Below are 16,060 nucleotides of genomic sequence, written 5' to 3' on the forward strand. Positions count from 1 at the left end.
TGCTTCTGCATTCTCAGTGAAAGTCCAAGTAAAACCATTAGGTCAGAGAGGTAGGAGCAGAAGTTTCCACAAAAAAGAGAAGCAGCTATAAGATGGTCACTGTGGAAAGAGGGAAAGTGCAATTACCAGGGTACTCTTCATTGTTAGCAAATTTCCGTTAGAGATTTTTGGATGTGAATTTAAAAGGAAATCCATGGGCACAATTGTATAATTTTCTCACTCAGCTGCTCCAGTATAGGAAAGGATCAGGTAGACAGGCAGATTTAACCAGAATTTTTTTTTTTTATTGCACATATATATTTAACAACAGTCTTACATAGAATGCTAAGAGCACTTCATATTTTACAGAAGGATTTGAAACATGGGCTTTCTAATTAATATTCATACCATAGCACGGACCCAAACCTAACTCCTAAATAAATGCATTACAATTTGTTTAGAGTTTAAAGGAGTAATGGCAAAAATGAGGGAAGGAAAAAGCTTAAATCTGTTTTACATAACTGAATGAAAAATAAACTCGAGAAATAGTCAATAAAATTTAGGATGGCCTCATGCGCCCTGAAGGAGGCGGTGCCCGATTGGGAGGGTGATGGCTGTGTCCAGATCATCTCCTTTCTGAAACTTCTGCGACTGCAGGGTCCTGGCCTCATCAGGCCCCTTCCTCCCAGACACGGTGCTGCCAATCTCCTTTACCCAGTAGCCAGCTCTTTTAATATCTGTAAAAACAATCTCAATCTCAAAACTTGAAGTGTGTGCCCTGTTTTCTAGCTTCTGGGTAGACTTCTTTGACTAAACTAGTCAGTTCTTCCAAGGTTGCCTCCATCCAGGCCGCTGGGCGGCTGGTCCCCGCAGCCGTGGCGCCTGTTGGCGGTGAAGCCGCGCAGCAGCGGGCAGGTCTGGTCGGTTGGCTTCTCCGGCTGCCTCTTAATTTCCTCCTGGGTGACACGCGACTCTACTGCCCTCTTCCTCCAGAGGCCCCCGAGAAGCTCCCTCTCCAGAATTTGGTTTTAATTTTTTTTTTTTTTAGGTATGATAAATGGAGAAAGAAGCCAGGGGATTGTGATTTTCCCTCTTAAAGACTCCCTGGAATAATGCTATCGAAACGTGATTAGGGGTGACCACTCGATAAAAGTAATCGATGCCTTTAAAACTGACTAGTAAGAGTGATAAGTAAACACCTTTTATTTCACACCAGCTATTTTGGCGGTGTTGCTCTAGAGCAGCGATTCTCAACCCTTTCATCTCTTGGCACACATAAACTGATTACCAAAATTCTGCGGCAGGCCAAAAATATATTTTTGGCCGGTCGGACAAAAAAAAAGGTATAATTCTGATTCATTCACACTGGATGGCTATTGTGTTGGCTGGTTATTTTTCATTTGACAGTCTAAGGGAAAGGAGGTCAGTGCCCCTGACTAGCCAAGTATCGCATGTTCTAAAAATTCTTGTGGCCACCCTGCGCCTCTTGCTGCCCACGGGTTGAAACCGCTGGTCGGGGGCGTAGTCACTGAGTAGCTGCGCTCCTGCCGCCCCCACCTGGAGCGCCCACCTGGGCTCCTCTGAGCACCCACCTGGGCTCCTCCGAGCACCCACCTGGGCTCCTCCGAGCACCCCCTGGGCTCCTCCGAGCACCCCCTGGGCTTGCCCAGGCGAGAGGCAACAGGACTGCAAACCCATACCTGTGGCTGCTCAACAGTGTAAGTGCCTGCTCCCTTGAGGCAGCTTTCAGGGTTGCCCAAAATGAATTTTTATATACGATATAGGCTATATTATAATACACACACATATTTAAATGGGTTTATTGTTGACATACAACAAACTGTGCACATTTAAATGATACAGTCCGATAAGTTCTGACCCATGTATAAGTGAGACCATCATCACAATCAAAATACTGAATATACACATCACCTCAAACAGTTTCCTTGTGCACAATTATAATCCCTGCCTCTCGTTACCTCCTAAGGAAACGCTTTCTGTCATTATAGATTAGTGCGTGTTTTCTGAAGTTTTATTTAAATGGAATTATACTGTAAGTCCTATTTCTTTTTGTCTGACTTCTTTAAGTCAGCATATTTTGAGATTCACTCATGTCGTCGCATGTAACAATAGTTTATTCCTTTTAACTGCTGAGTAATATTCCAATATGTGACTATTTCGTAATTTGTTTACTCATTCGTCTTTTGATGGGCACTTGGGCTGATTTTGGTTTTTATTTATTACAAATAAAGCTGTTATGAACATTCATTTAAAACCTTATCTATGACTGTGTTTTCATTTCTCTTGGGACATGTATAGGAATGGAATGACTGGGTAACATGGTAAGTGTATTCCTAATTTTTAAAGAAACTGTCAAACTGTCTGCCAAAGCAGTTTTCCATTCCAACCAGCAGTGTATGGAATTTCCAGTTGTTCCACACCCTCAGCAGTATGGTGAGTCTTTTTTATCGTAGATGTGTAAACAGGTGTGTGATGATATCTCACTATAGTTTTCATTTGTATTTCTCTAATGATTAATAATGTTGAACACTTTTTCAGCAGTTGCTTTCAAAATGTCTTTTTTGAAGAAGTGTCTTTTTAAATCTTTTGCCCTTGGTTAATTTTATTGTTTGTTTCCTTATTGAGTTTTGAGAGTGCTTTATAAATTATGAATACAAGTCTTTCATTAAATAAATGGTTTACAAATATTTTCTCCCAATATTTGGCTTAATTTCCCCATTCTTTTGAAGATCAGAAATTAAGTCCAAATTATCAATTTGTTATTTTATGGATTTTGTTTTTAGTGTCATATCTAAAAAAAATCTCTGAGTAACTTAAGATTTCAAAGTATTTTTTGTATATTTTCTTCTAGACATTTTAAAGCTTTACATCGAAGCATTTATATCCAGTTGTTCCATTACTGTTTGTTGAAAAGGCTATTCTTTCTCCATTCTACTGGTTTTCATTTTTGTGAAAAATCAGCTGTCCGTATAAGTGTGGATTTTAGGGGGGACTTCTTATTCTGTTCCATTGATCTTTTTGTCTAACTTTATCCAATATAATGATGTTTGATTATTGTAGTTTTGTAATAATTTTCAAAATCAAATAATGTTAGCCTTCATCTTTGTTTTTTTTATTTTTTTCGAAGTTGTCTGGTCTATGTCCTTTATATTTCCAATGAATTTTTGAATCAGTTTGTCAATTTCTACAAAGATGCTAAAAGAAATCTGGGATTTTGATTGGAATCTTTCCGTTATTAATTTCTGATTTAATTCCATTGTGGTAAGAGAACATGCTTTGTATGAATTGAATTGTTTAAATTTATTGTGATATGTTTTATGGCCCAAATATGTTGTATCTTGGTAATATTCTGTGTGTACTTGAAAACATTTTGCATGCTGCTGTTGTTTGATGGATTATTTGATATAGGTCAGTGAAGTCAACTGATAGTTGTTTAAATCTATATAGTCCTTGTAGATTTTCTACCTGTATTCTATCAATAATTTTACTCTAATTGAGATTTTCCTATTTATCTTTGTATTTCTCTCAATTTACTTCATATATTTCAGAGCTATCTTATTATGTGTATAAATCTAATTGATTATGTTTTTTTGATTAATTGGTCTCTTTATTATTATGAATTGAGCTTCTTTATGACTGGTAATATTCTTTACTCTGAAATCGACTTGGATATTAATATAGTTATTTCAGTAGTGTTAGCATGGTATATATCTTTGTCTGTACTTTTTGTTTAAACTATTTGTGCCTTTATATTTAAAATGCACTTCTTTTAGGCAAGGTACTGCTTCATGGAATGAATTGGGAAATATTATTTCATCTTGTACTCATTGGAAGAGTTTATGAAGAATTGGTATTAATTCTTTTTAAACGTTTGGTGGAATTTACAAACCATCTGGACCTAGGCTTTTCTTTATGGGTAGTTTTAAAATTATGGATTCAATCTCTTTACTTGTTATAGGCTTATTCAGAATTTCCATTTCTTCTTGGGTCCATCTCTGTACTTTGTGCCTTACTAGATATTTGTTCATTTCATGTAGGTTATCTAATTGGTCAATACAGAGTTTTTTATTGTATTTTGTTATAGCCTTTCCTATTTCTGTAAGGTTAGTAGTAACGTCTCCTTGTTTATTTTTTATTTTAGGAATTTCAGTCTTTTTTTCTTGGTGAGTTTAGTTAAAGGTTTGTTAATTTTGTCAGTCTTTTCAAAAAACCAAATTTTGGTTTCATGTGTTTTTCTATTGTTTTCCTCTTTTTTAATTTCATTGCTTTATGGGCTAATCATTAAGATTTCCTTCCTTCTATTTGTATTGGGTTTAATTTGCTCTAAATTTAGGTTACTGATTTGAGATCTTTCTTATTTTTGAATATAGGCGTTTACAAGTGCAAATCCCCCTGTAAGCAGTGGCTTAGCTGTATGCCATTTGTTTTGGTATGCTGCACATTCATTTTCATTCATCTCAAAGAATTTTCTAATTTCCTCTGTGATTTCTTCTTGTAACCCATTGGTTATTTAAGGAGGTTTAGTTTCCACATATTTGTGAATTTCCCAAATTCTTTCTGTTATTGATTTCTACTTTTATTCCACTGTACTCAAATAACACTTGGTATGATTTCCACCCTTTTAAATTTATTAAGCTTTGTTTTAAGGCCTAGCACATTGTCTATCCTGAAGAGTGTTCCATATGCCCTCGAGGAGACCTTATATTCCGCCTTGGACGGTAGAGTATTTTATAGACGTCTTTTTGATCTAGTTGGTTTAAGTGTTGTTCAAGTCTTCTGTTTCTTGGTCTTCTGCTTTCTTGTCTTATCCATTGTTGAAAGGGAGGTATTGAAGCCTCCAACTACTATTGTTGAATTGTTTATATTTCCCTCTGATTCTGTTGTTGTTTCCTTTATGTTCTTCCATGCAGGCAAACAGTAGACTCTTAGCTCCATCTCCTGAACTCAGGGGACCCTTTGGACTCTGTCGGGGGTGCCCTTCTTCCACTATGACATGAAAACTCTCTCAAGACAGTAATATGGGGCAATCATAGAGCTTACTTTTTTTGTTTCTTGTCTCTGAAGGGTCACAGTCAATTGCCTGACATCCAGAATGTTGGAAACTATTGTTTCATATATTTTGTTTCATTTTCTTTGGTTAATTTCAGGTGAAAGGGTAAATTTGGCCCCTCTCAGTCTACCTTAGCCAGAAAGAAACTTATGCTATATTTTAAGCCAAATTTTGCAAGATAATATCTTAAAACAGAGGATAACAAACTTTCTCTAAAAGGGTTAGATAGTATATACTATTAGTATACTATTAAAAGAGAAAAAAGAGCCAGACAACCGCACACATACTCTTTTCATCGTCCCTGGTCTACTCTCACCCTTAGTCCTCAAGGGAAAAGATGATAATCCCTGGGATTGGGGAAATTAGGGAAATGAAGGTGGGATATTACCTGGGGGTTGGGAGGATGAGAAAACATAAGATTGAGACACAAGGAGAAGGCAGTAGAGCGCATTAGGATGTTCTGACTACAGCCCAGGACCAGTGCCAAGGAGATTCAAATCTGTGCCAGTATCTACAGACCATGAATCACCATTTTGGGGAGCACCATTACCTATTATTTTTATCTCTGTAGGGTAAGGGGCTCATGTTGACATCCCCTGGTATATTACTTGGTATATTATCATTAAACAGGATATTTGCCCATCACAGCCTTTGCTGAGCTCTATCTAGTCTCCATGTGGATATTCCCCATCTTTAATAGCCGAACACTCTTAAATTGTCATCCTTCAAAACAGACAGTGGGATGAATCCTTGTCACTTGGAAAGGGTTAGTGGTATGAAAAGAAAGTCTCAATAGATATTGGGGTGAAAAAACTGTCACAACCCATCTCTATTATATTAAACTGTCCCAAATATACCTCCCAAGTTTAGTGAAAATTTATCTATGTGTGTGTGTATGTGTGTGTGTGTGTATACACAAACATATATATATATATATATGTTTTGGGGGTTTTTTTTTGAATGAAGTAGTGCCTGATAGAGACTAATTGTGTCCCATCAATTTGACTGAACTTCAAGATTGTTTAAGAAAATACTCTTAACCAGTTTGTGTGGTTCATAGTTGCTGATTAGGAATTCAGTTTTCTTAATCCTTGAATTTATTATATATTCTGGTTGTTTTAAGGTCTTTGCTATTTTCCTGACTCTAATTCTACTAGTTAGCATTTCTATCTACACAATTATGTATTATCATTTAGGAATTATGCAAAAATTTCTATTCTGTGTTCACCACCTGTGATGGCACCAATAGAGCACCATTATTAATAGAATAATGAGAGTATCAGTGCTGCAAGGACATGAAAAATCATCAATTCCAGCTTCCACATCTTACATATGATGATACGGAGGCCCTGATGAATGACGTAGCATATCCAACATCACACATGTGAAACTAAGACTAAGATTTGGGATTTTCTCACCCTAATCTATGTTCTTTCCTTGATTCTGTGCCACTGGTGATGTCACTTAGTTCAAAAGTTTCCTGGTGGAAATTTTAACATATCTTAATAATTATTTGAGATTTCTTAGATGGAGGAGCATAAAATAATTTTGCAAAATAAATATAAAAATAATTAGTGACCTACTGTGACATTCCACCAGCCTGTTCAGATATCACCAAAGACAATACAACCAATGATACAGTCATCAGTAGTGTTGTGTTAATTCCAGAGCACTGTAAACTCCCTCGTGCAACAACAGTCAGTTGATTTTGTTGATCTGGTTCTGATTGCTCTCACCAACATTCTTTTTCTTCAGTTAGATCCCTCAGAATTGATTCAAAAAAAAACGGAGCCATAGTTAAACTAGCCTTAGCAAAAAGAGATTCATTATAAAAAGTCAAGGATATTCCCAAAACCCCAGGGCAAGAAATTCAGCTCACACTTTATCAAGAACTCTCTGGAACACCATGGATTCTCACCTCTTCCACTTATCACATCTGCCTCCATTTGTCTGATCTGCTTTTTAAAAATAAACTGGGTTCTTTGAACACTTGTTCATCTATATACACAATCCCAAAATTGCTGCTAAGAAACAGCACACTCGGTACCAAGTCCACATACCTTACAGGTAAGGTACTTTTTCTAAAAAATTTGTGGGACCGTAAAGTAAGTTATTTAAATTTCTAATGTAACTGAGCATAGCAATAATGTTCACTGTCAAAATTGCTTATGTAAGTATAAAACTAGAATTTTTTAAATGCTTCCATATTCTCTTATGTTTACTTCACCTTAACCTTATACAGGAAGCAGCCAGGTGTCATTGATCCCATTGTAGAGCTGCAAAAACAAACTCAGAGACTTTAACTGATTTATCCCAGCAGCAAAGTCAGATCTTGCATCCAGGTTTCTTGATTTGCCTTTTCAATACCAACATCCATAGCCACAGGCTTGTGAAAGGAAGAAATAGTGGTGATGTAGTGGAGGTGATGACAGAGGCCAAAGAATAGGTAAATTGTGTAGCCACCTGACTATTTTAAAACTTGGTTCAGAGTTCTGTCATTCTATTATTATTCTTGGACCCACTTGGACCCTTTTTTCTTTTTTTTCCCCTTCCCTTCCATGGGAATACACCAAATTATTTTAATCTGTGTTTTCAGATTTTACTTAACTTTAACTTCCTGCAGTCAGATTCCCCTTCTGATAGTGAACCAGGAGTGACCTGAAAAACTGGCAGAAAATAATGTCGATGATGATAATAATGACAATAACAACCCAAGGCCAGTCATCTATAGGATTAGAGTTTCTTTTGAAACTGAGGAACGGCATAAAAAAATGTGAAGACAGATGTTAAATATCTGCCACTAGATGAAAGAATTCCTTATTCAGTGATTGATATGACGTCCGAGGAACTAACTCCATGTGTTAAAACAGAGCAGAAAACGTGAGTACAAAGGTATTATGCAAACAAAGAACAGCATTTCCATGTGTATAAGTTTAACTGGGTCTGGCTGAAGTGAGCTCTGGGGCACCTTCTCTAACACAGACGAGGGAATCTGGGATTTGTAGCTAAAACATTGTGCGTGGTTAGATCACTGTTTACATAAATGTAAGGTGGTAGTTTCCAGTAGGGTATCCTGAGTGAGAATCTGCTAGTGAAGAGAATATGGGCAAATATTTTAAATGTCTCCAAGTCATATGTAGACAAACACAAAGTTAATATGTGATGATAGCATCAGGCTGCATCCCATAGAGCAGATAATATCTCCATGTCATGTTTCTTCCACCTACAACTATGCCATCTGAAAACACCAGGGATCAAGTCTTGCAGAAATAAATATACCTTCTAAACTTGAAAAAGAAAAGTCTATTCAGATGGCTCAGGCCAGCCTAAAAGAAAATTGTCTAAAGCATTTTAATTAAAATGGGAACTACAACTGACCTTGCTCCCTAAAATGTTTGTTTACGTACTTTTAATTGACCACTCTGTGCTCTTTATAAAATGTGCTTTGTGATCTGTATAAAATGACTGCAGCCTTGAATAATGTCAATTATTACACTAATAATCAAGAAGAAAAAGAAAAAATCTAATGTCTCCTATCTGGGGAGTGAACATTTTTACAATGCTGGACTTCCTTTTATTTAATTAAAGCTTTCTGTTTCCCCAGTAACTCAATAGCTCTCTCTTCCCACTTCTGATGACCATTTCACCAAGTCTCTGTTCTACCCCTTCCTACGCTGATACACGAGACAGGAAGAGTGATGGGACAAACAGTGGAAGAAACAAGCTGTGAGGGTATAGAAAAGAAGTTGGCCAATGGAAAACGAGGCCTTAAACCCTGAAAGCTCAAGATTTGGAATTTAAAAGGAAGCCATGTAAGAAAGCAGTGAATCCTGTGGGGGAAAAAAGAGATGAATTGAGCAGGAGAATGACAGTGAAAACAAGCATGGCCCTTTCCCTCATCTGCCTGAAGGATCTCTACCGATGAGACCAACTCATCTAATTTCTTTGAAAGTGAGTTTTGTCATTTGCAAAAAGGGATTATTTAACCCTATCTAGTCCAGGGGGTGGTTAAAGGAATTAAAGGTAAAAGGTATTAATTTATTTATTTTATTTATTATTATTATTTTTAAAAAATATATCTTTATTGATTTCAGAGAGAGGAAAGGAGAGGGAGAGAGAGATAGAAACATCAGTGATGAGAGAGTCACTGATCGAGCCCACAAGCCAGGCATGTGCCCTGACTAGGAATCGAACCCTGATCGCCTGGATCCCAGGTGGACGCTCAACTGCTGAGCCACGCCTGGCCGGGCAAGGTAAAAGGTATTTAGAAATGCCCTGGCCAGGTGGCTCAGTAGGTTGGAGTGTTGAACCATACACCAAAAGGTTGCGGGTTCGATTCTGGGTCAGGGCACACACCTAGGTTTCCAGTTTGATGCCCCATCAGGGTGTGTATGGGAGGCAACCGATCAATATTTCTTTCTCAAGTTTCTGTTTCACTCTCTTTCCCTTCCTTTCTGTCTAAAAATCAATAAAATCATATCCTCTGGCGAGAAAAAGTTATTTACAAATTTATTTTAGTCTATAAAGCACTATAAAAATATGAACATAAAGGAACATTTTTTTTACTCTTATTTATTGCCTCTTTTATAATCCTCACTCTTTTGTTCTAACTTCTCATTAATCCCTTTTCCTCTTTCTTTAGTCTGCATTTAACTTTAAAATGTGAAAGCCTTTTATTATAATTCACACATAGTTGAGAAACCACTTGGCCCAGGTAGTACTTGGGCTCACATTAGTGCAAGCTCTGCACGTGCTTTCAGCCCGGAGCCAGGCCCCTGCGCCGGGGGGCTCACCCGCCTTCACCTGTCTGGCTCCTGTGGCCAGGTCAGGGGGGTGGAGCCTTAAAACCCCTTTCTCTTCTGGGTTTGGTTGGTGCTCAAAATGAACTAAAAATCCCCTAGTACTACATAAAGCACGGTTAAATCTGGGGGAATAAAAGGAAATAATTATGGTTTTGCGGGGTCACTTTAAAAATATGAGCATCTTTTCTATTGTTTTTCTTTTCTTTGAAATAACCCAGAAATAATGAGATTTCCCAGGGATTAACTTGCTCATCTGACCAAATCTGGCTCAACATCCCGACAAAGTCTGGTTAAAAGATGTGATTACCACAAACATCGCCTCTCATCCCCTACACCATGTTTTACTCATTACCTGGCAAAGGTACAAGCCAAAATTCTCGTAAACCTCCTGATTTCCCGTTCATAATTTGGGGAAGTAAACCATGGCCGAGAAACCACATGAAACTCCATTAAACGAATCTAAATAAATTATATCTCTGCAAATGAATCACCGCTTATCCAAATTCCATGTACTGCAGAGAGACAGGAACGGTCAATAAATACCAGACTCCCAATAACCACAACACACAGACACGATCTCAGGCACAAGCCCATATGAGCTGCATGTAAAGAGAAAGCAACATCCACACGCTTGGTCACAGCTAGAAATGTGCAGACCCAACAATAACCCTCATGTCTGTTAACTGCCTTAGCCTACAGGATAAATCAGGAAAACTGAGTCAGAACATTAAAATGGATGCCAATTTTAGATAAGAAAGGACCAAAGAAGAAAAGATATTGAGTAGTGAGGACTGCTTTGCACGAGTGCACATAAAGCAACTTAAGTTGCACAACTTTTTCATGACCACAGTGAGGCTCTTTTCTTGGCAAGGTTGTACTAGATTGTGCTTTACTCCTTAAACAATTGTTTGTGAAGTTCTTGTTTGGGTTTCAGGGGCTGCGCTGAGGACTTACTAATCAACAAAACTATATTTCCTACCTTCATGGGCCAAATGTAATCCACTGCCTGTTTTTTATAAATAAAGTTTTATTAGAACACATCATTTGATTACATGTAGTCTATGGCTGGTTTTATGCTAGAACGAGAGTCAATTAGCTGTGACAGAGAATGGATGGCCCCCAAAGCCTAAAATACTTGCTATCTGTCCCTCTACAGAAATTGTTTGCCAATCCCTAGTCTAGGGGGAGAAATAGACAAGTATATTGGAAATTATAATATTATTTAAAAACAGCTATGATGTGGGAATTTTGCAGTCTCAAATTAGGATTGTAAGGATTAAGGAAAACCGAGGTGACATTCCTTCAACCCCTACCAAGCCATGGCTCTGGGAATGAAGTGGCTGAGACAGCTTAATATTACAATTTTCTATAACTCTCAAATCCAACTCCAGTTTGTGCTGACAGTACAGCCAAAGCACATCTGAAAAGATAGTGATGGTACTGAAGAGGAAGCCAACCTGCCTTGCCTGAAAACTGAGTCATCCGAGGCCACGGAGGTTAACCTTTCCTATAGAAAGTCTATATAATCCCCCAGGTTTTTCACCCTATCTCATTGGCTGCTCCATCTCAGTCTTACTTCTGTTTATTTTCTCTTGTAGACCTCTTAACATTGAAGTGCCCCAGCACTCAGTCTTTAGGCCTATTCTCATTTTATACTAATTTATTTAGTAAATAAATCCAGTATTATTGCATTATATCTCATCAATAAACCTATGATTCCTAAATGTTTATCTTTAGCCCAGGCTTTTCTCCTGAACTTCAGCCTTGTATTTTCCTCTTTAATTTACTCTTAGGAAAGTTGATACCACCTTGAAGCCCATTACTGCAGAGAGAGAGATATATGTTGGGAGAGAAAGCAGAAAGGTCCTATAAGAATGACTGGCTTCTGGCCCTGGCCAGGTGGCTCAGTTGGTTAGAGAGTTGTCCCAATATGCCAAGGTTGCAGGTTCGATCCCCAGTCAGGTAATATATGAGAATCAACGAATGAATGCAGAAGTAAGTGGAACAACACATCCGTGTTTCTCTCTCTCCCTTCCTGTCTCTCTAAAATAAGTAAATAAAATATTTTTTTAAAAAGAACAAATGGCTTCTGCTTTTAAAAAAAATTTAAGGGGAAGGGATTCATGTGTACAGTTAGAATATCTTGAACATGCATGAAAGCAGATGTTTTTCAGTATAGAATATAAGAATTACTGTGTGCTAGAGAAGAAGAAATGAGGGAAAAGTCTCTGGATTTCAAAAACAATTGGGATGTATACCCTGCAGTACCACTGGGGTTTGGGATGAGGCCAAGAAATTCCATATGCCTACCATGTCAAGTTTATAAAAGATTTTAATGGAGAAAAATCTAGGTGAGTAGGTTTGGGTCAGATTTTGCCACTTTATAAGGTGTAAACCACTTTCTTTAACAGAAAGGGAGAAGTTTTAAGATGAGGTGAGACTTCGATCTAGAGCTATTTTAGGAAGATTCATCTGGGGGAAGTCAGAATTGAAGGAGAGAGAGAATTGAAGGGGAGAGAAACTGGTGGCACAGAGAGATTAGAGGGAGAGATAGAAGCTAAGGTTTATTGTAATAGCTGGAGCCTGAGGTGATAAAATCTTAAACTTTTATTGTTTGACCCTTGCAATTCCTGGGCTTTAAAGGCTGGGTGAAGAAATCACTTTGGCCACAATTTCAAGATGCTCTTGGCCTTGCCAGACAGAATTACAGCCACCTGTGAGCTAAAGCAGAGCTTGAAGCACAAATCCCATTTAACCTGGCCTTGGTATGCTAGGCATATTATAGGACAGACATTTTGTCTTCTCTTCAGCCATTCACTTAAGATAACCTCAGGTCTAAGAGGTAGAAAATTGGATGTTACTGAAAAGGGCAGCCTGAGAGAAGGCTAAGTAGCCCACTGATTGTAATGGCTCCAAAATCAAGCTTGCTGCTCTCTTAAAGGCAGGGGGTGTGTGTGGTGTTTTCTTTTACACAGTACTCCAGAATCCTTTTATCTATTATGGCCATTAAAATACACACTGGACTTTTATTGGCATTAAACAATATATATTGCAAAGCTTTGACGGATGTCAGTTAGACTTAGGGAAGGTTCTTCACTGTTCTTGGAACTGTTTTCTCTCACCAAAGAGAAATTCAGAATTCCCCAGGTTACAGTAAGGCATTAACAAAATTCTGAGTTTGCCTAAAAAATTAGTAAACTATTGAATATAGAAATAAACATCATATGATTTATTATCCAGTAACTACAGAAAGTAGTTCTGGCCTAAAGATTACTTACCTAATCTCCATTTTGCCCTAGAATAAAATCTGTACAGAAGATTATAGTTCAATTAATTTGATTTAAGGAATAAAGAAAAGGACAATCAAATCTTTCAAGAGCCTATCTTGTTCCAGGTACTTTACTAGGCCCTCAGCATGTATTATTTCATTCAGAGTTTACAGCAACTCTATAAGCTAAATAGTACTATTACCATTTTACAAATGAGAAAATAGAGCCTCAGAAGTAAGATCACATGACAAAATAAAATAAATATAAATGTATTGAAATGGGGGTTTTACTCTAAGTCTTTCTCTCAAATTTTAGAAAAGATAGGATAGGGAAGTATGTGACTAATTTCCAAATGGAATATATAAGAACTACTGATTAGCATTAAAAGGAAAGAAAGGCCCGGCTGAGCATGGCTCAGCGGTTGAGCATCAACCTAGGATCCAGGCGATCAGGGTTCGATTCCCAGTCAGGGCGCATGCCCGGGTTGTGGGCTCGATCAATGACTTTCATCATTGATGTTTCTCTCTCTCTCTCCTTCTCCTTTCCTCTCTCTGAAATCAATAAAGATATATTAAAAAAAAAAAAAAAAGGGAAAGAAAGGAAGAAAGGCACTTCCAATAGGGAAGGTACTTTATATGTACTACTGCATTAATGTTAGTCCCACTTTATAGATGTGAAAATGAAAGAGCTGGGATTGAATTGTGTCTTTATGACTCAAACACTCCTGCTTTCTCTCATGGCACAGAATCGTAGAAAGCTAGAATAAAAAGGTACCTTATCTCATCCAACATCTTCATCTAACAGATGAGTGAGTAGAGGCCAATAGGTTAAGTGATTTATACAAAGGCAAACAAGTTGTCAGTAATCACCAGCTCTTGTGTTGCTTCTGAGGTTCTTACCGAGCACCTAGGCCCTTTCTTCTAGATTATGAAGACTGTCCCTCAAGGTCTATCCCTGTGAACTATCCCTGAGGGTTCTGTCATCTTCAGGACTGCGCCTGTGCTACTCCAAATGCTTATCTTTCACTGTATCTTTCCTCTCTAGAACAATGATTCTTAATTTGGGTTTTTAATACTCAGTTTTGTTAAATCTGCTCCTGTTCCATTCTTCATTTTTGTGCATCTGTGGTGCTCCCCGCACCAGGTTGCTGAAGATAGAAAATGGAAACCATTCTTAGTGACTCATCCAGCTTCACCTGGCTCACACACGACCCCATGGTCCAGTTATGCCGCCTTTATAATATACGTCTGCTTCATTTTGACTCCACTGTCTGCCACTAATCTGGCCCAAATTACCATCATCTCTCACCCACCCTATGCAGTCACCTCCTAATGGGTACCCCGCCCCCCTGAACACCTTTACTTTCATCACTTTTGTTCTCTAGCTAGCTATTCTCCACAAAACCAGAAGCCAGAGTATCTTTTAAAAATACTAGTCCCATGTTTTAGATCTCTTCAAAGCCTTTCAATGACTCCCAGTGCTCTTCGGATCACATTTTAAAACTGTAAACGGACTCTGAGTGCTTGTATCATCTACCTAAACCTACCCCTTGGTTTTGCCTTGCACCACTCTCTCCTTCCGTCACTATACTTCAAACCCATTGACTATCTCTCATTCCTCAGATGCCTTCAACACATCATTCCAGTATTTTACCCGTTTAATTGTAATTTCCAGAGACGCCTTCCCTGTTCCCTCAGTCTAACCTGGGTTTCCCTTTTTCATTCATAGAACCCTGTATTTTGGCTTTGTTGCACCTATCTCAATTTCTAAATACTTGCCTAGTTTTGTGGTTAATTGTTTACTGTTTGTCTCCCTCTCTAAGCTGAAAAGACCATAAAGGTAGAGACAGGTCTATTTTGTTCTCTGCTAAATATTTTGCCTTATCTAAGTGTCTGATACCAAGTAGAAGCTCAGGAATATTTGGTGAAAAGATGAATGACTAAACCGCTCAAGAATAACTGAATAATGTTAAGGTTTGTAATGGGATTCTCTCAAAATAGAATTTTTAAAAATGGATTTACTTTGATTTTTTAAAAAAATTAAAGTTTTTATACCACAATTAATGGCCAAGAGAATATATTTTACTTTCTGAAAAGTACTTAATGAATGACCACTTTGTCTGCCTATTCCAAGCTCAATTTCTTTTAAAAATAATGGAAAGTGGAAAAGACCTGGCCTTAATCATTTTCCCTCAATCTTACTGCTCCCTGATTAAACCTGGTCGGGGAGATGATAAACTGTCCACGGAGCAAGTGGAAAAGGATTCCTGTCTTACGTGAACAAGAGCAGCTGAGGTAGCCTACTCACAACAAAGGATATGGACATACACGCTCAGCAAGATGTGACATCAGACCGGTTCCACATGCGAAAGGCGGGTGCACTGATTCGCCAAAGGGCACCTGCCCGAGGGATACGTGAAGTAAGGAAATGGAAGCTCTTGTCAAGCATTTACTGACTGGCTGCCGGCCTGATTCAGTTGTGTGCTTATGGAATATCCTTGACGAAATGGCCTGACAAAAATTTTTCTGCTAGCTTCCTGTCAGTGAATTGCTCAGACTGAGCACAATAAACAGTATTATCATGAAATTCAGGGAGATCAAGAAAAAGCATATATGTATGGGTGTGTACATTACATACACATATATTTCTATGTCCTTACTATTTAAGCAAAAGGGGTTGTCCTTAGCATCCTGAATTGCACACAAATTCTTCATATAATTTTTCCTGTATGGACACAGCCACTATAACATATATTTTCTCATATAAATTCTACTTGAAGAATTCAACTAAATCAACACTTTGAGCTAATTTCACGACAATTTTGACATCGTTACAAGTAATAAACCAGCTCTCAATCAACTATCCTACCTAACTTCCTTAAATCTTTTGTGGAATTAGGCAGAATAGAAGTATTTAAATAAATGGAATAACCTGCTAAC

General features: G+C 37.9%; 1 pseudogene; it reads right to left on the reverse strand.

The window, feature by feature from the left end:
- Nucleotides 1-538: 538 nt before the first annotated feature.
- Nucleotides 539-16,060, reverse strand: part of LOC107540085 (histone deacetylase complex subunit SAP18 pseudogene) — a 39,425-nt pseudogene continuing 23,903 nt past the window's right edge.

Source organism: Miniopterus natalensis, chromosome 9 (genome assembly GCF_054644295.1).
Source record: "Miniopterus natalensis isolate mMinNat1 chromosome 9, mMinNat1.hap1, whole genome shotgun sequence".
Classification (NCBI taxonomy): domain Eukaryota; kingdom Metazoa; phylum Chordata; class Mammalia; order Chiroptera; family Miniopteridae; genus Miniopterus; species Miniopterus natalensis.